The following is a 20,095-nucleotide window of genomic DNA, read 5'->3' as shown; positions in this document are numbered from 1 at the left end:
AAAAAATTACGTTTGTCTAGTCGTAATGGAAGGATAGATTCGACATGGTGAATTGTGATTTCAGCGCACTGAGGAGTATATCCGAACGTAAGTTGTGATAGATTCATTTCTTAAACAGCTGCACAATGTAGCAATGCAAGTGTTCAACTGGACCTGCTACAGTGTACAAATATGTCGAGCGATACGGCTGTAACAATACGACCCCTAATCGGCACCCCCTAAGCGTACCCTCATTTTCCTTGTTGTTCTATCGATAGTGACGTTGATTTCAGTACACCATCCCGTATCGGTGATGTCTTTACAAGCATTACGGCCGTGGGTGCAGTATTCATTATCACATAGTGCCGGGCATCTGTCCTTCATAACACTTGTTTGAGAGAATCTTGGCAGGATGCAGCACCTTCCAGAAGCGCTGATTCGAAGACTTTGTCAGATAATTTCCTAGGACTGGGGAGAATCGCGATATATAGCCAGTGTGAGTGCAAGCATATCACAATTTTTTCGAGTGCTGTACAGATATAAAAGATAACTGTAATGTTTGTGTAAAATGTGTATATATTGCAGTGTAACGTTACTGTGGCTTATGTTGTGGCAAGACCAGAAAAAATGAGTGTGTGTCCTATCGTGAGGGAAGTATAGATTCAGTGCATTGATAACTGCGAGGGTATGAGAGAGATTTTTATGTGGAAAACTATGTGCGCTATAGATACTGAGATTCGTTCCAGAACCGCAGCTGTCAAGAGGAGACATTACCTGTATATCGATCGGTGTCAGACTGCAGTAGCAATCGTAATATTTAGTTGTAGGTACACTGATAAATATGTTCCTGATTCCCAATATTCTTGTGAGTCTTGTATGTATTTGGTAGACAATTTTTGCGGGGTTTATCTATGGAAAGTTCTGAGTGTAAGGTGGTGTATTCTTTGTTCATGTGTTCAAAGACAAGTTGAAGCAGGTCATCCATCTCTGGTTTGATTCTGTCCCTTATCCAACATTGTGGTTTTTGGACATCTCCAGACCAGCAGCTGTAGGACACCAAAAATTCCAGCTATGCTACGCACACATTTTGTGGCGATGTGTCAGCCTCGCTGGGCAGGTAAACACATGTGCGTGACTGACATGTCTCACGTGCCCATTGGGATCACTAGAGAGAAAGCAGTCGATGTTATTCTGGAACAGATTTCTGTAGTGCTGGACCCACAGCTCTTCGTCAACATGTCAGAAATGGTGCCAAGGTGAACACGTATTTCGACAGAAATTTCTCAGGTGTCAAGTATGAAAGAGATGCCGCCACCTCATGCTTGCAGGACCCGAAGGGACACCTGTGCATGGTTCGGCAACTGACGGCCCTGTTGTCACTTCGCGACTGACTCCTGGGAGCATGTGTGGTACCATCCTGTGCAGTCCAGTGGACAGGGGATGGCGGGATGTGTTTTTTTACTAGCGACTTTTCAGACCAGTAGGACGCTGCGAATTTTAAAAAATCCCCGTACATGTGAAGAATATCGATTTAATTAATTTGCATAAATTTTTTATCTAAACATGGTGCTAGTGGTACAATAATGAAGGGGAGGGTGTGCGTGAGTGGGTGACATGGAGCAGAATGGCAGGTTTGATGCAGAACACTAGGTTAATCTGCATATTTTTTTATGTAAAACGCAGTTTAAGGAGACTGGTGACAAAGAAAAATGCGCCAGAAATGGCGTTCAAAAGCATGTGAAATTTGAAAAGTGTACCAGAAAATGGTGGGAGTACATAACTAATTACTTAATTTGGTATCAAAGGCGGTACAATAGTTTAAGGAAATGGGGGTGACATGGAAAACGGCATAAAAGAACAATAGGTCAAGTGCCAACAAAGGGCCAAGCATTAGGTTAAGACACCCAGAGTACAGTGCCAAACATTAGGTTATACAACACGTTTGCCCAATGTAATTGCTTCTTGTAAGACCTACATGATTCCAAACAGCAGAGAATGATGAGCAAGAGAAATCCAACCCCAACAAACTGAATTTTTTTATAAATAAACAATATACCCTTGAATTTCCTGTTGTGAGATCGTTCCTCTCTACCAAAGAGCCACCAATTTCCATATATGCCATACACTGCCTTGAGCCCCATAAATTGTTTAAATAAACAATATTCCACATATCGTCTAAACTGCTTAAACAATATTCCATACACAGCAATCTATTTCCTTACAAATTCTTTAACTAAATAAATAAACTATATTCCACACACTGCCACAAATAACTAAATAATATTCTATACATTGTCTAAAGTGTTTAAACAATATTCCACACACTGCAACCGAATTCCCTCCAAATGACCGATCAACTGCCTGCCAATTTCCAGGAGGAAGGGTAGGAGGAGGAGAGGTTAATTAATTGGTCAATTTCACTACGTATTCAATAAAATTGATAAGAGTGAGAGGGGCTATTCCGATAACTCAGATCTGAAAGTGTACCTGTAGCAGCAAGGGGGGAGGTTTTCTGAGGGTGGAGGGTTTGGGAGGGGATGGGGGAACAATAGGTTAAGTGCCTGTCAATCAAAAGGAAGGATCCTTTTAGCAGAACAGTAGGTTAAGGACCTGTCAATCGAAGGAGAACAATAGATTAAGTACCTGTCAATCAAAGGAGAACAATTATTTTGTCCCCGAGTGCATACCTGCCCCTAACTAGGCAACGCGCACTAACAAAATATGCTCATGGCAGTTTGGTCCACTACTCATCGGGAGTGAAGTTACGCATCATGCAGATTATTGCGCACAGTTTGAGTCGTAACACTTCGTCCTGTGGCTGCACGAAATGCATTATTCAACATGGTGGTGCTGCTGTCAGGTTTCCTCCAAGTCATAATCCTTAGGTAGCAGTCATCCACTGCAGTAGTAGCCCTTGAGCGGCCTGAGCGAGGCATGTCATCGACAGTTCCTCTCTCTCTGTATCTCCTCTATTTCCGAACAACATCGGTTTGGTTCACTTCGAGACACTTCCCTTGTTGAGAGCCCTTCCTGGCACGAAGTAACAAAGCGGACGCGATCGAATTGCGGCATTGACCGTCTAGGCATGGTTGAACTACAGACAACACGAGCCGTGTACCTCCTTCCTGGTGGAATGACTGGAACTGATCGGCTATAGGATCCCCTCCGTGTAATAGGCGCTGCTCATGCATGGTTGTTTACATCTTTGGGCAGGGTTAGTGACATCTCTGAACAGTCAAAGAGACTGTGTCTGTGATACAATTCCACAGTCAACGTCTATCTACAGGAGTTCTGGGAACCGAGTGATGCAAAATTTTTGATGTGTGTATATAGCTGCACTCTCCATCCAGGAGTCAGTTCTACTCTGGCTACATACTGGTGTTCGTAATGAATATACTTCAATGATAGGTGTTATATTTCATTGAGACCCCACTTTCGGATTTGGACTTGAGTGTGGTTATGACATGGTAATATCTTTGTAATCACACGTAATTTTTTTTTCTGTTTGCGTCATTCAGTAGTCACCTGACGATTGCCTAAAAAGATGAACGACAGTTCGTGACGAAATATTTATAATTTTGCAGAACATTAGGAAGTTTTGTACTCAAGGCGTAAGCTTTTGTGTAGCCTATAAACGACATTATTATTTTTTATTTTTATGTACTCTGTGCTGAGCCTGATTCATACCCATACGAGGACGTGCTGGAAACCAGTTAAAATTACACCACTCGCAAAAAATTAAGTGAGGCCATAAAAATACAAGACCGGTGATGATAGATATCGGTCGGGAAGAATTAAAATGTAAAAAACAAACAACCAGGTCCTTGCCTATACAGGGTGTTACAAAAAGGTACGGCCAAACTTTCAGGAAACATTCCTCACACACAAATAAAGAAAAGATGTTATGTGGACATGTGTCCGGAAACGCTTAATTTCCATGTTAGAGCTCATTTTAGTTTCGTCAGTATGTACTGTACTTCCTCGATTCACTGCCATGATTTCATATGGGATACTCTTCAAAAATGGTTCAAATGGCTCTGAGCACTATGGGACTTAACAGCTGTGGTCATCAGTCCCCTAGAACTTAGAACTACTTAAACCTAACTAAACTAAGGACATCACACACATCCATGCCCGAGGCAGGCTTCGAACCTGCGACCGTAGCAGTCACACGGTTCCGGACTGCGCGCCTAAAACCGCGAGAGCACCGCGGCCGGCCCGGGATACTCTACCTGTGCCGCTAGAACATGTGCCTTTACAAGTACGACAACATGTGGTTCATGCACGATGGAGCTCCTGCACATTTCAGTCGAAGTGTTCGTACGCTTCTCAACAACAGATTCGGTGACCGATGGATTGGTAGAGGCGGACCAATTCCATGGCCTCCACGCTTTCCTGATCTCAACCCTCTTGACTATCATTTATGGGGGCATTTGAAAGCTCTTGTCTACGTAACCCCGGTACCAAATGTAGAGACTCTTCGTGCTCGTATTGTGGACCGCTGTGATACAATACGCCATTCTCCAGGGCTGCATCAGCGCATCAGGGATTCCATGCGACGGAGGGTGGATGCATGTATCCTCGCTAACGGAGGACATTTTGAACATTTCCTGTAACAATGTGTTTGAAGTCACGCTGGTACGTTCTGTTGCTGTGTGTTTCCATTCCATGATTAATGTGATTTGAAGAGAAGTAATAAAACGAGCTCTAACATGGAAAGCAAGCGTTTCCGGACACATGTCCACATAACATATTTTCTTTCTTTGTGTGTGAGGAATGTTTCCTGAAAGTTTGGCCGTACCTTTTTGTAACACCCTGTATATATAAATAACAATGCTTATCAACTGGGAAGTGTATCCTACTTAATATTGTTATGTTCTTACAAGCAGCGACGGAAAGTTCACTTAATGTTAATCCTAGTATAATTTGAATTAATATGGCGGATGATCAAACAGGCTCCCTACTCATACAATTTTAGTTGGTGTCGACTTCAATCGGTATGTTGGTGAAAACACATACTTAATGCCGGTGGTAGGCATGAAACGTCGTCCGAAATCGTACTGAATGCCCTCCCAGAAAATTATTTTGATGAACTAGCTCGGAACCCCCCCCCCCCCCCCCCACCCAAATAGGGAGCATCGTAACGGATACAGGGATTAGTGACCACATAGTGGTTGTAGCTAGACTGAATATCGTAACATCCATACCCACCAAAAATAAACACAAGATATATCTATTGAAAAAAAAGCAGATAAAATTATCTTGTCACCTTTCCAAGAGAGAGTCTCCAGTCCTTCCAGTATGACTGTGTAATCGTAAACCAGATGTGGTTTAAATTTAAAGAGATAATAGGGACAGCAGTTGAGAGATATATACCAAATAAATTAATAACAGTTGGTGCTGATTCACCATGGTATACAAAACAGGTCAGAACACTATTGCAGAAGCAACGAGAAAAGTATGCCAAACTTAAAAGAACGCAAAATCCTGAAAATCTGCGAAGTTTTACAGAATCTCGGAATTTCGCGCGAACTTCAATGCGAGAGAGATGCTTTTAACAGTTCCCACAACGAAACTCTGCCTCGAAATATGGCAGGAAATCCAAAGAGGTTCTGGTCGTATGTAAAGTACTCAAGCGGCAAGAGGCAATCAACACCCTCCCTGCGCAAAAACAATGGTGATTTTATTGACGGCAGTGCCACTAAAGCAGAGTTACTAACAACGGTTTTCCGAAATTCCTTCACAAATGAAGACGAAGTAAATATTCCAGAATTCGAATCAAGAACAACCACCAATATGATGACTTAGAAGTAGATACCCTCGGTGTAGCGAAACAGCTTAAAAAAATTAAGAAAGCAAGGGTTCTTGTCCAGAATGTATACCAGTCAGGTTCCTCTCAGAGTACGCTGATCAAATTGCTCCGTACCTAGTAATCGTATACAACCGCTCGCTCGTAGAAAGATCCGAACCCAAGGACTAGAAAGTTGTAAAGTCACGCTAATACCCAAGAAAGAAAATAGTAGTAATCCACTGAATTACAGACCCATATCACTAACGTCGGTTTGCAGTAGGATAATGGAACATATACTGCGCTCTAACATTGTGAATCACCTCGATGAAAACGATTTATTGACAAATAGCCAACACGGATTCAGAACATATCGATCTTGAAGCACAAGTAGCTCTTTAAGCTCAAGAAGTAATTAGTGCTATCGACAGCGGACGTGAGATTGATTAAATATTTTTAGATTTCCAGAAGGCTTTTGACACTGTTCCTCACAAGCGTGCCTGTGGAGTATCGTCTCAGTTGTATGACTGGGTTCATGATTTCCTCTCAGAAAGGTCACCGTTGTCAATCATTGACGGAAAGTGATCGAGTAGAACAAAAGTAATATCTGACGATACACAAGAAAGTGTTACGGGCCCTCAGCTGTTCCTGATCTGCATAAACGATTTAGGAGACAATATGAGCATCCCTCGTAGATTATTTGCAGATGATGCTTTCATTTACCGTCATGTAAAATCATGAGACGATCGTCCGACCCTGGTAGCTTGCCGGCACGGTAACTCAAAGTGTTCGGTCAGAGGGTTAGCTGCCCTCTTCAATAAAAAAAAAAAAAAAAAAAAAAAAAAACTGAGTTCATGGATCAATAACGAACTGAAACGGGTGTCTTGCGACGTCCGCACCGTGCAGATGAAACGAGCAAAAACGAACAAAATGGGATTATATAAAAAAAAAAAAAAAAAAAAAAAAAAAAAAAAAAAAAAAAAAAAAAAAGTGGTCAGCGCTACTGAATGTCAATCTTAAGGGCCCGGGTTCGATTCCCGGCTGGGTCGGAGATTTTCCCCGCTCAGGGACTGTGTGTTATGTTGTCCTAATCATCATTATTTCATCCCCATCGACGCGCAAGTCGCCGAAGTGGCGTCAGATCGAAAGACTTGCACCTGGCGAACGGTCTGCCCGACGGGAGGCCCTAGTCACACGACATCTCTCATCTCATCAGACGATCAAAACGAATCACTAGACAGTTACTTGTATAGTGATAAATATGGTAATTTACTTTAAATCATGAAAAGTGTGAAGTCACTGAAAATAATCCACTAAATTCCAGTTAGACGATAAATCACACAAATTATTACCTAGGAATTACAGTTACAAATCAAATAGCTCAAAGCACTATGGGACTTAACATCTGAGGTCATCAGTCCCCTAGACTTAGAACTACTTAAACCTAACTACCTAACTAACCTAAGGACATCACACACATCCATGTCCGAGGCAGGATTCGAACCTGCGACGGTAGCAGCAGCGCAATTACAATTACGAACAACTTAAACTGGACCAGTCACATAGATAACGTTATACGTTTGACTGATTCTGGAGTAATGCCGTGCTGTGTTGGATCTGCATCAGACAGAACTGACAGAGGCTATCGAAAAAGTTCAAAGAAGTGCAGCTCGTTTTGTATTTTCGCGAAACAGGGGAGAGAGTGCCACGGATATGATACACGAATAGGGAGTGGCAGTCATAAAAACAAAGGCATGTTTCGCTGCGGTAGGACCTTCCCACGAAATTTAAATCGTCAGCTTTCTGGACAGAGTGTGAAAATATTTTGTTGGCGCTCGTACATAGGCAGAAATAATCATCATAATAAAATAAGAGAAATCAGAGCTCGCACGGAAAGGTTTGAAGTGTTCGTTTTTCCTGCGCGCTTATCGAGAGTGGAACGATAGAGAGGTAGCTCAAAGGTAGTTCGAAGAACACTGTCAGGCACTTAATTGCGATTTGCAGAGTAATCACGTAGATGTAGATCCAGATGCAGATCAAAGTACATTTAAATCGAAGCAGGAGATTGGGGTGTGGGTGGAGGGAGGGGCGCACTAGGCAGGCGGTCACAGCTTTCAACTGTCCTGTGTTTATTTGTGCTGTATGTGACAGATCAAGTGACGTGTAGCCTCGCTCCGCTACCGATGAACATGGCTCGCAATCAGAAGTGTGGCGCTGGCAGACATCGGTGCCATTAGCGGGACGTGCCCCGAGCTTCGGCCAATAAACTGCAAGCAGCTGTTGAATGTCAGTAAGTGCCCGCTACCTATCTGACATCGACCTGCTCCAGCCTGCGGAGGACGGACTCACATTTGGGAAGTATTATTCTGCTCGACGATGTCGCGTTCCTCCCTTTTATTTTCTGTGTGGGCTCGTATTGTGAATTACCTTAATTCCTCCCTGTTGACGACTAGGCTAGATTACGTCTAATGCATGGATTCTACTCTGTGACGATTTCTCGTACACAGTACTTGTCGTGCGTGTGAGTTACACACAAGCTCGACGTGAGAGAGCGTTGGAGGGGGGCACTAAATCCCCGGAGCCCAAGACTCGTGGGGGCCCCAAGTCCCTCAAAGGCGCTCAATTGGCAGGCATCAGGCTGATACTGTAAAATAAATTATGTATCGTATAACAAACAAAAGAACATTATCCCAGCTGTTGAAACTCACAGTGAGCTAAATTTGCCAGCTGAAACACTTCCTATGGCCCGGCCATTTTTGCATTATGTGAGATATTCAAGTGCTTAATCATGACACACATTTGGCTAAAGTTGTTGGTACTACTGACTACAGAAACAAATTATTCAAAGCTCGAAATACTACCATAGATGTTGACGGAAACATTTTGAGACTTTATTAAATGATTTAAAATATCTTCGCGAAAATTGGGGCACTATTTTCCATGAATGTAAGTTGTTGTCAGTGCAATTAATACCGATTCTGAATTTCCCGAGGTGCGCACTAAGAAGTGAAAATCGTTTCATATTGACACCTGACGAGTAGAGCAGCTACAGACGTTGCGTTGTCTGTAGAGCACTGCGCCGACGGGAACTCTTCCAGTATTTGCTAGTTGTTGTAAATATAATCTAAGTGTTGTTAAATTAGTAGAAGTGTTAATGAAGTATAAAATAAGATTAAACGTGGTAAGAAGCGTATTTTCCTTCTCGCGCCTGTAGCACGAATCCTAGGCCTAATTTCACGCGCGCGAATCGTAAGTAAGCAGTGAATTAAACGTTTAGGTAAACGTTTCCAGTTGGTATAAATATATTATAAGTGTTGTTACATTAGTGGAAATGTTAGTGAAGTTTAAAGAAGATAAACTGGGGTAAGAAGTTTATTTTCCTTCTCGCGCCTATAGCACTGATTTTAGGCTCAATTTCACGCGCGCGTATCGTAAGTAAACAGTGACTTAAACTTATATGTAAGCACCAGTTTTTTTGTTCAGTACTCTTTCAATTTATTTATATCTGGCTCAATAGTTTCTAGGGTCCTTCGTTTACGTTTTAGTCAAAACTTAAATCAGTTTATACGATTTCTGCTTTTACCATCAGTGAGAAGTGTGTGAAATGCCGTAGGATCGTTAGGTCCGGGGTGTGGTGTGATGGGTGCTGTAGTTTCTTTCATTGGGGCGAATGTAGTGGCGTGAAAAATGGTTACTTAAATGAGGCTCACCAGTGGTATTGTAGGATCTGCAGTAGAGATAGGAAAATACTGGAACAGGAAGGGAAAATTGCAGTTCTTCAAGTTGACTTAGACAAGGCAAGGGAGGATCTGGACAGGTTAAAGAGGGAGAAGGGTGAACAGAGGTGAGAAGTGGCAACAGGTAATAGGGAGAATAGGCAAAGGAGAGCATCAGACAGCTTTGTCATAAATCTTCAAAATAGATTTGACCTGTTGCCTCAGTCAGAATCGGATGAGCCTCATGTAGCTGAAGATGTAGAAAGGGCACAACAAGCTTTCAAGGACTTGAAAAAGATAGGGAAATTTGTAAAGAGAAAGAAAGTTCTGTTGTTAGGTAGCTCCCATGGTAGAGGTGTTGGCCAACTACTGCAGGAAAATCTAGGCTCAGAGTACCAGGTCACAAACTTTTTCAAGCCTAGTGCAGATCTGGGTCAGGTAACAGAGGATGTAGGTTCTTTATGCAAGGATTGCACAAAGGAGGATGCCGTGTTTATAGTGGGTGGTCCGGGAAATAGCGTTGACAGCGACTCTGAATGTTCCATAGAGAGTAGCCTGGTGAAGATAGCATCAGCAACGAAGCATACGAGTGTGGGATTTGTGTCCGTGTTGAGACGCCATGATCGGCCTCATTTGAACTCTTCCGTCGGGAGGGTGAACTTGGAGTTGGAGTGGCTGCATAGGACGGATATAGAGTCCCATATTGGTTTGATTCCTGTGGATGCTATCGATAGATGGGACTACACTAGGCATGGCCTTCACCTCAATGGGAAAGGGAATGGAAAACTGTCTGGGTTGATTGTAGGAAACTTAAGGGGAGACACTGTCACAAGTGGTAAAATACCAGTGGACACAGGTGCCAGAGGGATGCCTTTCTTAGGTTAGGGAAGGGGGAAAGAAAACGAGTTTTAAAAGAGATTGGCAGACATACTCAGTTTGAGAAAACAGATGAACAGGGGTCAGATTTTAACAGAAAGTAATCAGAAACTGCCAGTTCATCTTCGCCAAAGCAGTTATAAAACCATTAGTATGCAGTATCAGTTATCTTTATTACACCAGAACGTTCCGGGACTCAGAAATAAAGTTGATGAACTACTCATTTGTATTGATGAAATGAATTCTTCTAACCAAATTGATATAATCTGCCTCTCTGAACATCAAGTGACCACTGGTATAGATATGTTAGACATTTCAGTATTTAAGCTAGCTTTCTACTTCTGCAGAGTAGATATGGATGGAGGAGGAGTTGCCACATTTACTAAAAACTGCCATAAATTCAAGGACATTGACATTAATAAATTCTGCTTAGAGCAGCATATAGAAGCGTGTGCAACAGAAGTAGAGTTCCATAACAAATCCTATATAATAGTAACTATTTACCGAGCACCTGCAAGAAATTATAATCTATTCGTAAATCATCTAGAAGCTCTTTTGGGTTATTTAATAGGAAGAAACAAAGAAATTTTGATTGCTGGTGACTTTAATACAGATTTTCTAATGCAATCTTCCAGTAAACATTTACTGCAGTTAGTAATGCTGTCTTTCAATCTAACTCACACTGTAAACTTTCCAACTAGGATCACTAAATCCTCAAGGACAGCCACTGATAACATTTTTATAGACAAATCAAAGAAACAAAATCATATCATAAAATCTGTAATAAATAGACTATCAGACCATGACATGCAGCTCCTTGTTTTAGATGTAAACGCTAAGCAGATTATCAAGACTGCTAAATCTGAGTACAGGAGAGTAGTGAATCAAACAAAAATTGAGTGTTTTAGAAAGCTGCTCAAAGATATGAACTGGAAAGATGTTTATAGTGCTCATGACATGAATGAAAAATATATCACATTCATGAACAATGTCAGTGCCATGTTTGCAAACTATTTTCCTCTAAAAGTTACTCAAATTAAACAGAAGTCTATAGTAAAACCATGCATTACACAAGGAATAAAGATTTCCTGTAAGACAAAAAGGAAAATGTATCTGTCGACAAAGAAAAGCTCCAATGCTGATGATTTAGCTAAATACAAGGACTACTGCAAAATATTTAAAAAAGTAATTCAGACATCTAAACAAATGCACTACGAGAAGAAGATATAAATGTCAGGGAACAAAATAAAAACAATATGGGATATAGTGAAAGAGGAGACTGGTAGAACCAGAAAGGAACAGGAGCAAATAGCATTAAGGGTAGATGACACATTAGTAACCGATGGGCATAGTGTGGCAAATCTATTTAACAAGTACTTTACATCCGTTACTGATAGAATGGGATTGTCGGGATCAGTAAATAATGCCCTTGAATATCTGAAACTAGCTTTTACAAACAGCTTGAGGTACATGAATATGTCATTCACTTCACCAAAAGAAATAACTTCCATAATAAAATCTTTAAAAACAAAGCATTCTAGTGGCTACAATGAAATAACAAAGTTAATTAAGGCATGTTCTTGTGAGTTTAGTGCAATTCTAAGTTACTTGTGTAACCAGTCAATTATAACTGGGACATCTCCTGACTGGCTAAAATTTGCAGATTTCAGGCCAGTCTCAGGACCGAAGACCACAACAACTTTCAAGAAAGGGAATAAAGAGATACTATCAAACTACAGACCGATTTCACTTTTGCCAGCATTCTCAAAAATTTTAGAAAATGTAATGTACAGGCAGCTTCTCAACCATCTGACCATCAAGAACACAGTTTGGATATCTGAAGGGTTCTGATATCGAGAAGGCTATTTACACCTACAGTGAAAATGTACTTAATTCATTAAATAACAAATTACAAGCAGCAGGTAAATTCTGTGATTTGTCAAAGGCATTTGATTGTGTGAACACAACATCCTTTTAAGTAAATTAGAATTCTATGGTGTCACGGGCAGTGCTGAAAAATGGTTCAAGTCACATCTCGCTAACAGGAAACAAAGGGCCTCAGTGCAAGGGACTAGTGAATTAAGTCATCAGTCATCATCAGAGTGGGAATAAATTACATGTGGTGTCCTGCAAGGATCCATCTTAGGGCCATTGCTTTTTCTTGTATACATTAATGATATCTCATCAGTTACACTACCACGTCGAGTGTAGTTCTAGAAAGATCTGCTAATGATATTTCCATGGATATTAATAAATGGTTTAAAGCCAACTCACTGACATTAAACTTCGAAAAAACTCACTATATGCAATTCAGAACCTGTAAGAGGTTTCCACCGAGCATATGCATAAAGTATGAAGAAGAGGAGATAGAAGAGTTTGACAGTCTTAAATTCCTGGGATTACAACTAGATAATAAATTCAGTTGGGAGGAGTACACCACAGAACTGCAGAAACGCCTTAACAAATCTGTATTTGCAATTCGAGTGTTAGCAGGCATAGGCGACATAAAAATGAAAAAGCTTGCATACTTTGCCTACTTTCATTCCATAATATCATATGGTATAATATTTTTGGGTAACTCTTCACGTCAAACAAAAGTTTTCAGAGTCCAAAAGCGTGTAATACGTATTATTTGTGGAGTGAATTCACGGACGTCCTGCAGAAACCTCTTCAAAGAACTGGATATTCTAACTACTGCCTCTCAGTATATTTACCCCTTAATGAAATTTGTCCTAAATAATATATCTCTTTTTCCAACAAACAGCTCAGTTCATACATACAATACCAGGAACAAAAATGATCTGGACGAGGACTTAAAAGCACTCACTTTAGTTCAAAAAGGGGTCCACTACTCAGGAACACTCATCTTCAATAATTTTCCAGCAAACATAAAAAATTTAGTTACAAATAAAGATCAGTTTAAAAGGTGCCTGAAAGACTTACTAGTGGCCAACTCCTTCTACTCCATTGAAGAATTTTTTAATAGAAACAAATGATGTATTGTATATATTCATACCATTAGTATTGTTATTTCAGCTTTAAAAAATATTTGACATGTTCCACATCCACAAGGATCGCCTCAGCACGGATCTATGGAACGAAAAACTAATCTAATCTAGTCCAGGAAAGATGCGACGAATTGAATTCAGAAGATTTATTTAAAATAAATGTTTTTATGTCGTTGTTGACAATCTGCTGACTAACTTGAAAAACATTTGAATTTTTATGGAAATACACAAAGATGAATATTTTGAACGTGGCTGTGCTTCGGCAACGATCAGAGATTTTGATTTATTTACTCAAAGATTACTCACGATTAGGATGCTGAGGCATTCGAGTTATTTATCAATGATGTTACAATAGATTTACGAGAAGAAAATAAATATTTGAAAACTATTCAGAGTTCAAACTGTGAATTCATTATACTGGAGCTATTTTCATCTCGAATAACGCACGAACTTCAAATTTCAAGCTTATTCTCGCATATATGTGTAGCTATGTACATCTTTTACACTCTTCCAGTGACTATATATGAAGCAGGAAGGACTTTCAGCACTCTGGCTCGTATTAGAAAATTATCTCAGATAACTGTGCAATAACAGCGCGTCGCAGATCTGAGGACCTCGGCAACTGAATGTAATTCGGCAACGCAACTACACTTTTATACTGTAATTCAAACATTTGCTGAACGAAAGGCTCGCAAAGCGACATTGATAGTGTTAGGACAAACAGGTTATATGTTACCTGTTGCACGATTCGTCGCGGTTTACATGCAACGGTACTGATGCCTGTTTACTGACATTTGTCGGCATTGGCACCAGACATTTCAGGTGGTTCAATGGGCTCTGAGCACTATGGGACTTAACATCTGAGGTCAACAGTCCCCTAGAACTTAGAACTACTTAAACCCAACTAACCTAAGGACATCACACACATCCATGCCCGAGGCAGGATTCGAACCTGCAACCGTAGCGGTCGCGCGGTTTCGGACTGAAGCGCCTAGAACCGCTCGGCCACCGCGGCCGGCACCAGACATTTCTTCAATGTACAAATCAATATAATGTTTAGCCTTTTTAGAAAGTGAAGTGAAAATAAATGAAACCAGTTTAAAAAATAAAATTAACTTACACTTACTTATATTTTACACTAATGAATTACTGAGTAGCATCCGAAGTCGAACTTGTAACTTCATTAGTCTTATCAGTTTGCTCTCTTGCCGTATCAGCCCTGTCGAGCTATCACCCAGTTCCCTAGCTGTGGTGGTCTTGCGTCCCTAACTATTGTCTTCATCATTACTTATCAAACCAATATTTACTGCTCTTCTTTCACTCTCCGTCTCCACGAAAGCGTTATGGTATTGTTAGTCTCGGTGTGTGAGGCTCGGCCGATAAGTAAGTTTACCTAGTTTACTTTTTACTTTTCCGCAAAATAAACTGTGCTCGTGACATGCGAGGGCTGGCCAGTTCGACTGGTTATGTGTTGACAGCGCTGACACCGGCTTACGATGCATACCGGAGCATTTTGCCAGTATGATGCCAACAACAATGGAGTTACCACTACAAAGTGTGTGCGCTTGTGAGCTACGCTTTGTCATTCGTTTTTTCGCAAAACAAATATCCGCTGTCGGTATCCATAGGGAGTTAACCTCTTCGAATTGGGAAGGCTGTATGATCAATTAATTGACGCGACGTTGACGCGTACCGCTTGTGGAAGGTCGGGGAGATGAGCAAGACGAACAGCGCACAGGGAGCTCCACTACTACAACATGTAATAACGTCATTATTGCAATTCGCAGTATTGTGAAGGAAGATCGTTGTTTTACCACTGACATCCTAATGCGGCTACCTCCTGGGGCTGCAATTGGACACTCATCCATCGCAAAGACCCTGGCAGACCATCTTCACTACCGAAAAGTCTGTGCATGATGGATGTCATGTTTGCTGAGTGATGTGCACAAGCAGCAACGGTTGGACTCAGAGGTGGTGGTCACTGGGGATGAGACGTGGCTCCATCACTCGAATTCAGAGTAAAATGGAACACCTACAGCCGTTCTTGCGATCTTATTTATTAGATGGCTACCAGTTTCGGTGCTTCAGTGCACCACCTTCAGACCTTAACTGATGCTGAGGAGTTTAACTTCATCTGTATACACGGTTCATCATTGGCCAACATCTATGAATTGGTTGTCGCAGACTACCTGCAACGACGACGTTGTGTCGCCAACCGTGGAGTTAACATCCTCAGCGTCAGTTAAGGCTTGAAGATGGTGCACTGAAGCACCGAAACAAGAAGCTATATTATAAATAACACCGTGAGGACGACTATAGTTTTTCCATTTTATTACATAAGTGAACGGCCAAAGTCCCTCAAACCTCCAGTTACAAGGACGGACATACAAAACCTGCCGCTAAACGTCAGCGCATGGTGTATAAGAAACCTTGGGAAAGTGCCCCAAATTGGCAAAGCTCACACATTTGGCAGGGAAACTTATGGCATCCGAATTTTGAGACAGTCAGGGGATTTTGCTCGTTTACTGTCTATCGCGAAACATCACAATGAATGCAGAGAGGTACTGTATTTTCTTTAGTATCTCTATGCTGGCATCAAAAGAAAACGGCCTGGACTTTCGTCTCGCAAAGTTCTCTACCTTCATGTGAATGCTCGTTTTTAAACAGCTCTAAAGACCCCACGTGGAGCTCGGAATATTCAATTGGGAAGTGTTCCCGCATCTTCCATATTCATCAGATCCTGCCCCAAGTGATTTTCACGTGTTCACCCAACTCAAAGGTCAACTAGGACCTAAGCATTCCAATACCGACGGCAAAGTCACATCAACAGTAAGCAGCTGGTTAGGAGCACAGCACTCGACCTGGTACAACACTGATTTGGAAAAACTTGTGTCATGTACCAAAACTGCTTGGAAAAACATGGCGACTATACAGAAAACTGGCAGAAGCATTGCAGAATGCCAGCAAAATTATTTCAACATGATAATTTGTGTGTAATTTTTTTGTATACAAAACAGGGAAACTTACTTATTGGACACCCCTTATGTTTAACCTTTGAATACCATGATTCATCCAACTGGTGTGTTAGTTCTTTCAGAACCGCAATGGGGAAACTAGAGATATGGTTTAGGGCTATTTTTTATTTTACTACATTCCAAATTATGTTGATTGTGATAGAACATTTTACAAGGTGTATCATAGATATTTCTATTTTTCTGAACTAACAGAGGGCATTAGATTTAACTTTGTTCTTAATAAAGCAATGTCCGGTAATGCGTCGTTTTGAAATTGTACAGGGATGAAGGAAACTGCATATTCTAATGAAAGTGCTGGAAGGACTTAATTGAAAAGCGAGTGTGAAATTGAGAACACGATCTTAGCTATGGCGCATCACACTCTACAAACTCTTTTCTTTCAATGAAATTATTTTAATTTAATGTTATCAAAATTGCAGATATATTTAGAAATGTTATTTAAATCTGTAACTACCGCAGTTTGCTCCAATTTTGCTAGAAAATTTGCGCGGAAAAGTGAAATGTGAATGCAGATCAAAATGCCCTGAAAAAAATTACGTACTGGAGACAGGAGATTTAACTTTAAGTGTCAATTCTGTAATTAGGAAGCCTGTCTTTCCGCACTTACGCGGGAAAAGAACGTCACATATTTTAATACCGCAAACTAAGTAAACAAATTTCAAGAAGGTATTCTGTGACTTATAATAAGAAACTAACTTCAGTAGTTCATTGATTCCACTGTAAGAACAAGAGCTCAAACAACAGTACCTAAACTCTGAGAGATGAGCATTGGATTTTGTATAGAAAATGAAGCATTTGCAGACACTGCATTATTGATAAGTAATGTTTATGTTCGTCTTCTCGGGCAGGAACAGCTACTCTGATACAACTGTATACAAGGTGAGTCATAAATGAGGAAAAATATGTCGAGGACCGCATGCTGCTAAGCGTAACACGCGACACACCGTTGTTAATTTCGGTCTCCTTGGTGTACTGTGTACGTAAAAATGGTTCAAATGGCTCTGAGCACTATGGGACTTAACTGCTATGGTCATCAGTCCCCTAGAGCTTAGAACTACTTAAACCTAACTAACCTAAGGACATCACACACATCCATGCCCGAAGCAGGATTCGAACCTGCGACCGTAGCGGTCGCGCGGTTCCGGACTGTAGCGCCTAGAACCGCTCGGCCACTCCGGCCGGCTGTGTACGTAAAACAAAGACACCTGTTAACCATTGAACGAGATATCTACGAGCCTCACGATCACGACATGTCATTCACCCACAGATACAACACATGACACACCAATGAGCCGACGTGTATCTGCCAGCGTTTGAAAGATACGAGAAAGAATATATCCCATCGTAATGTATGTGAAATTGTATCAGAACTTGTGAATCACACGTTGCCGGCGGTACCGGAGTGTACAGTTCCATGTTAGGGAACGTGTGTCCTGTAAGCGGAAAGAGTGGTCAACAGCGGAAGTAAAACCGCGGCGTGCATGACGTGTTTACAACACCTCTGCGCTGCTCACTCTGCCCGATACTCTCCGTGTCGACAGCTGCTAACGGCCCCGTCGCAGAGTTACTACAGTGCCCGATACTCTCCGTGTCGACAGCTGCTAACGGCCCCGTCGCAGAGTTACTACAGTGCCCGATGCTCTCCGTGCCGACAGCTGCTAACGGCCCTGTCGCAGAGTTACTACAGTGCCCGATACTCTCCGTGTCGACAGCTGCTAACGGCCCCGTCGCAGAGTTACTACAGTGCCCGACACTCTCCGTGCCGACAGCTGCTAACGGCCCCGTCGCAGAGTTACTACAGTACCATGGCAGGTTCCACAGGCGAGGAATACGCTGACATCGACCTCACCTAAGGGCTTGCAGATGGAAGCGTTGACGTTGCAAGGCAACTGTATCAAGAGAGGTTTCCTTGCCGGCGCCTTCCATCTGAAAAAAAACATTTTACTCTGTGGACAGGCGCTTGAAGGAGTATGGTGCATGTGTAGCACCTCCAGGATTTAGTGGTCGTGGCCGACCGTCGACGTACAGTGCGGATGACGAAGAAAAAGTATTACAAACTGTTGCGGAGGACCGAACAATAAGCACCAGGTCTCTCGCCACTGCGGTTGGAATGTCACAATCTACTGTCATGCGAGTACTCCATAGTAACCATTATCATCCCTTTCGCATGCAGAAGGTACAGGCATTATTGCCAGAAGACTACCAGAGGGCCGGCCGGAGTGGCCGTGCGGTTCTAGGCGCTGCAGTCCGGAACCGCGCGACCGCTACGGTCGCAGGTTCGAATCCTGCCTCGGGCATAGATGTGTGTGGTGTCCTTAGGTTAGTTAGGTTTAAGTAGTTCTAAGTTCTAGGCGACTGATGACCTCAGAAGTTAAGTCCCATAGTGCTCAGAGCCATTTGGACCATTTTTTTGACTACCAGAGGAGGCTGGACTTCTGCAACTTTATCCTACGGCGTCACACCCACGACCAGCATTTTTTCACCTACAATACAGTTCACCGACGAAGCCTATGTCACGAAGGAGGGTATACTGAATTCGCGTAATTGGCACGAGTGGGTGGAAGAAAATCCCCACAGCACAGTGATACGAGGGTACCAACAACGATGCGGTGTCAATATCTGATGTGGAATTATTGATCACCATCTCATAGGGCCACATGTGCTGCCACAAAGGCTTACAGGACAGCGGTATCTGCGTTTCCAGGATGCTACGTTACCGGAGTTGTTGGACGACATTAGTTTGGGCTCTCGTATGAACCTGTGGTACATGCATAATAGTGCCCCCGCTCACTTCAGCGGCACAGTGCGACGCCACCTGGGCAATGCCTTCCCTTCGAAATGGATCTGTCGTGGAGGCCCTGTAGCATGACCAGCGAGATCGCCAGACCTGAATCCACTGGATTTCTTTTTGTGGGGCCATCTGAAATCTGTGATTTATGAAAGAGAGGTTGTTGATGTGAACACTCTTCAACGCAGAATACAATATGCCTATGATATTAGGCAAAGAGATACAGACATGTTGGATCGTGTTCAGCAATCCTTCCTGCGAAGAGTTCATCTTTGTCACACACATCGTGGCTTTCATTTCGAACAGTACCCATAAACCGCCACTGCAGCTTCTGGTCATTGTTTCTATGTTAGTTTGAATTTGTACTGCTGTATTGTATGCGTTTATATTAACTGCGACATACCTGTGTAGTTTTATTTTGTATTCTGCATCTATGTACTCGTTTCTTAAAACTAAGTCTGGGACACAAAAACCAAATTATAAAACATGCATGTACAGTAGTGCAGCCCCTCTCACGTTCCTTTCCCTACGCCAACTAGCCACGATACATAGTACCGGCCAGCGTTACCGGTACGAGATAGATGTGGGCGCTGTCATTGCACGCAGTGTCAAGCAGAGCGTCGCTTGACGCCGCATGCTTCGCCTTCTCGTGAGCGGCTGGACTACCTACAACACTCGCATGTTGTGCCCTGTTGCCGATCTGTCCCCTTGCCAAATGTCGGCGCACAGTAACACCCAAAAGTCCACTTCATATTTCCAGATTTTTACCATTCAATTACATTGTCATTTATTGACGTAGGAACATGTGGAAAACGAATTTACGTTTGTAGCTCAGTGTGTGACAATTTGCAGGACATTTTTCCTCATTTATGGCTCACCCTGTAAAGATTTTCTGCTCTGCACGA

This window comes from Schistocerca serialis, chromosome 1 (genome assembly GCF_023864345.2).
Source record: "Schistocerca serialis cubense isolate TAMUIC-IGC-003099 chromosome 1, iqSchSeri2.2, whole genome shotgun sequence".
Classification (NCBI taxonomy): Eukaryota; Metazoa; Arthropoda; class Insecta; order Orthoptera; family Acrididae; genus Schistocerca; species Schistocerca serialis.
Note: the sequence above shows the minus strand (reverse complement) of the source record.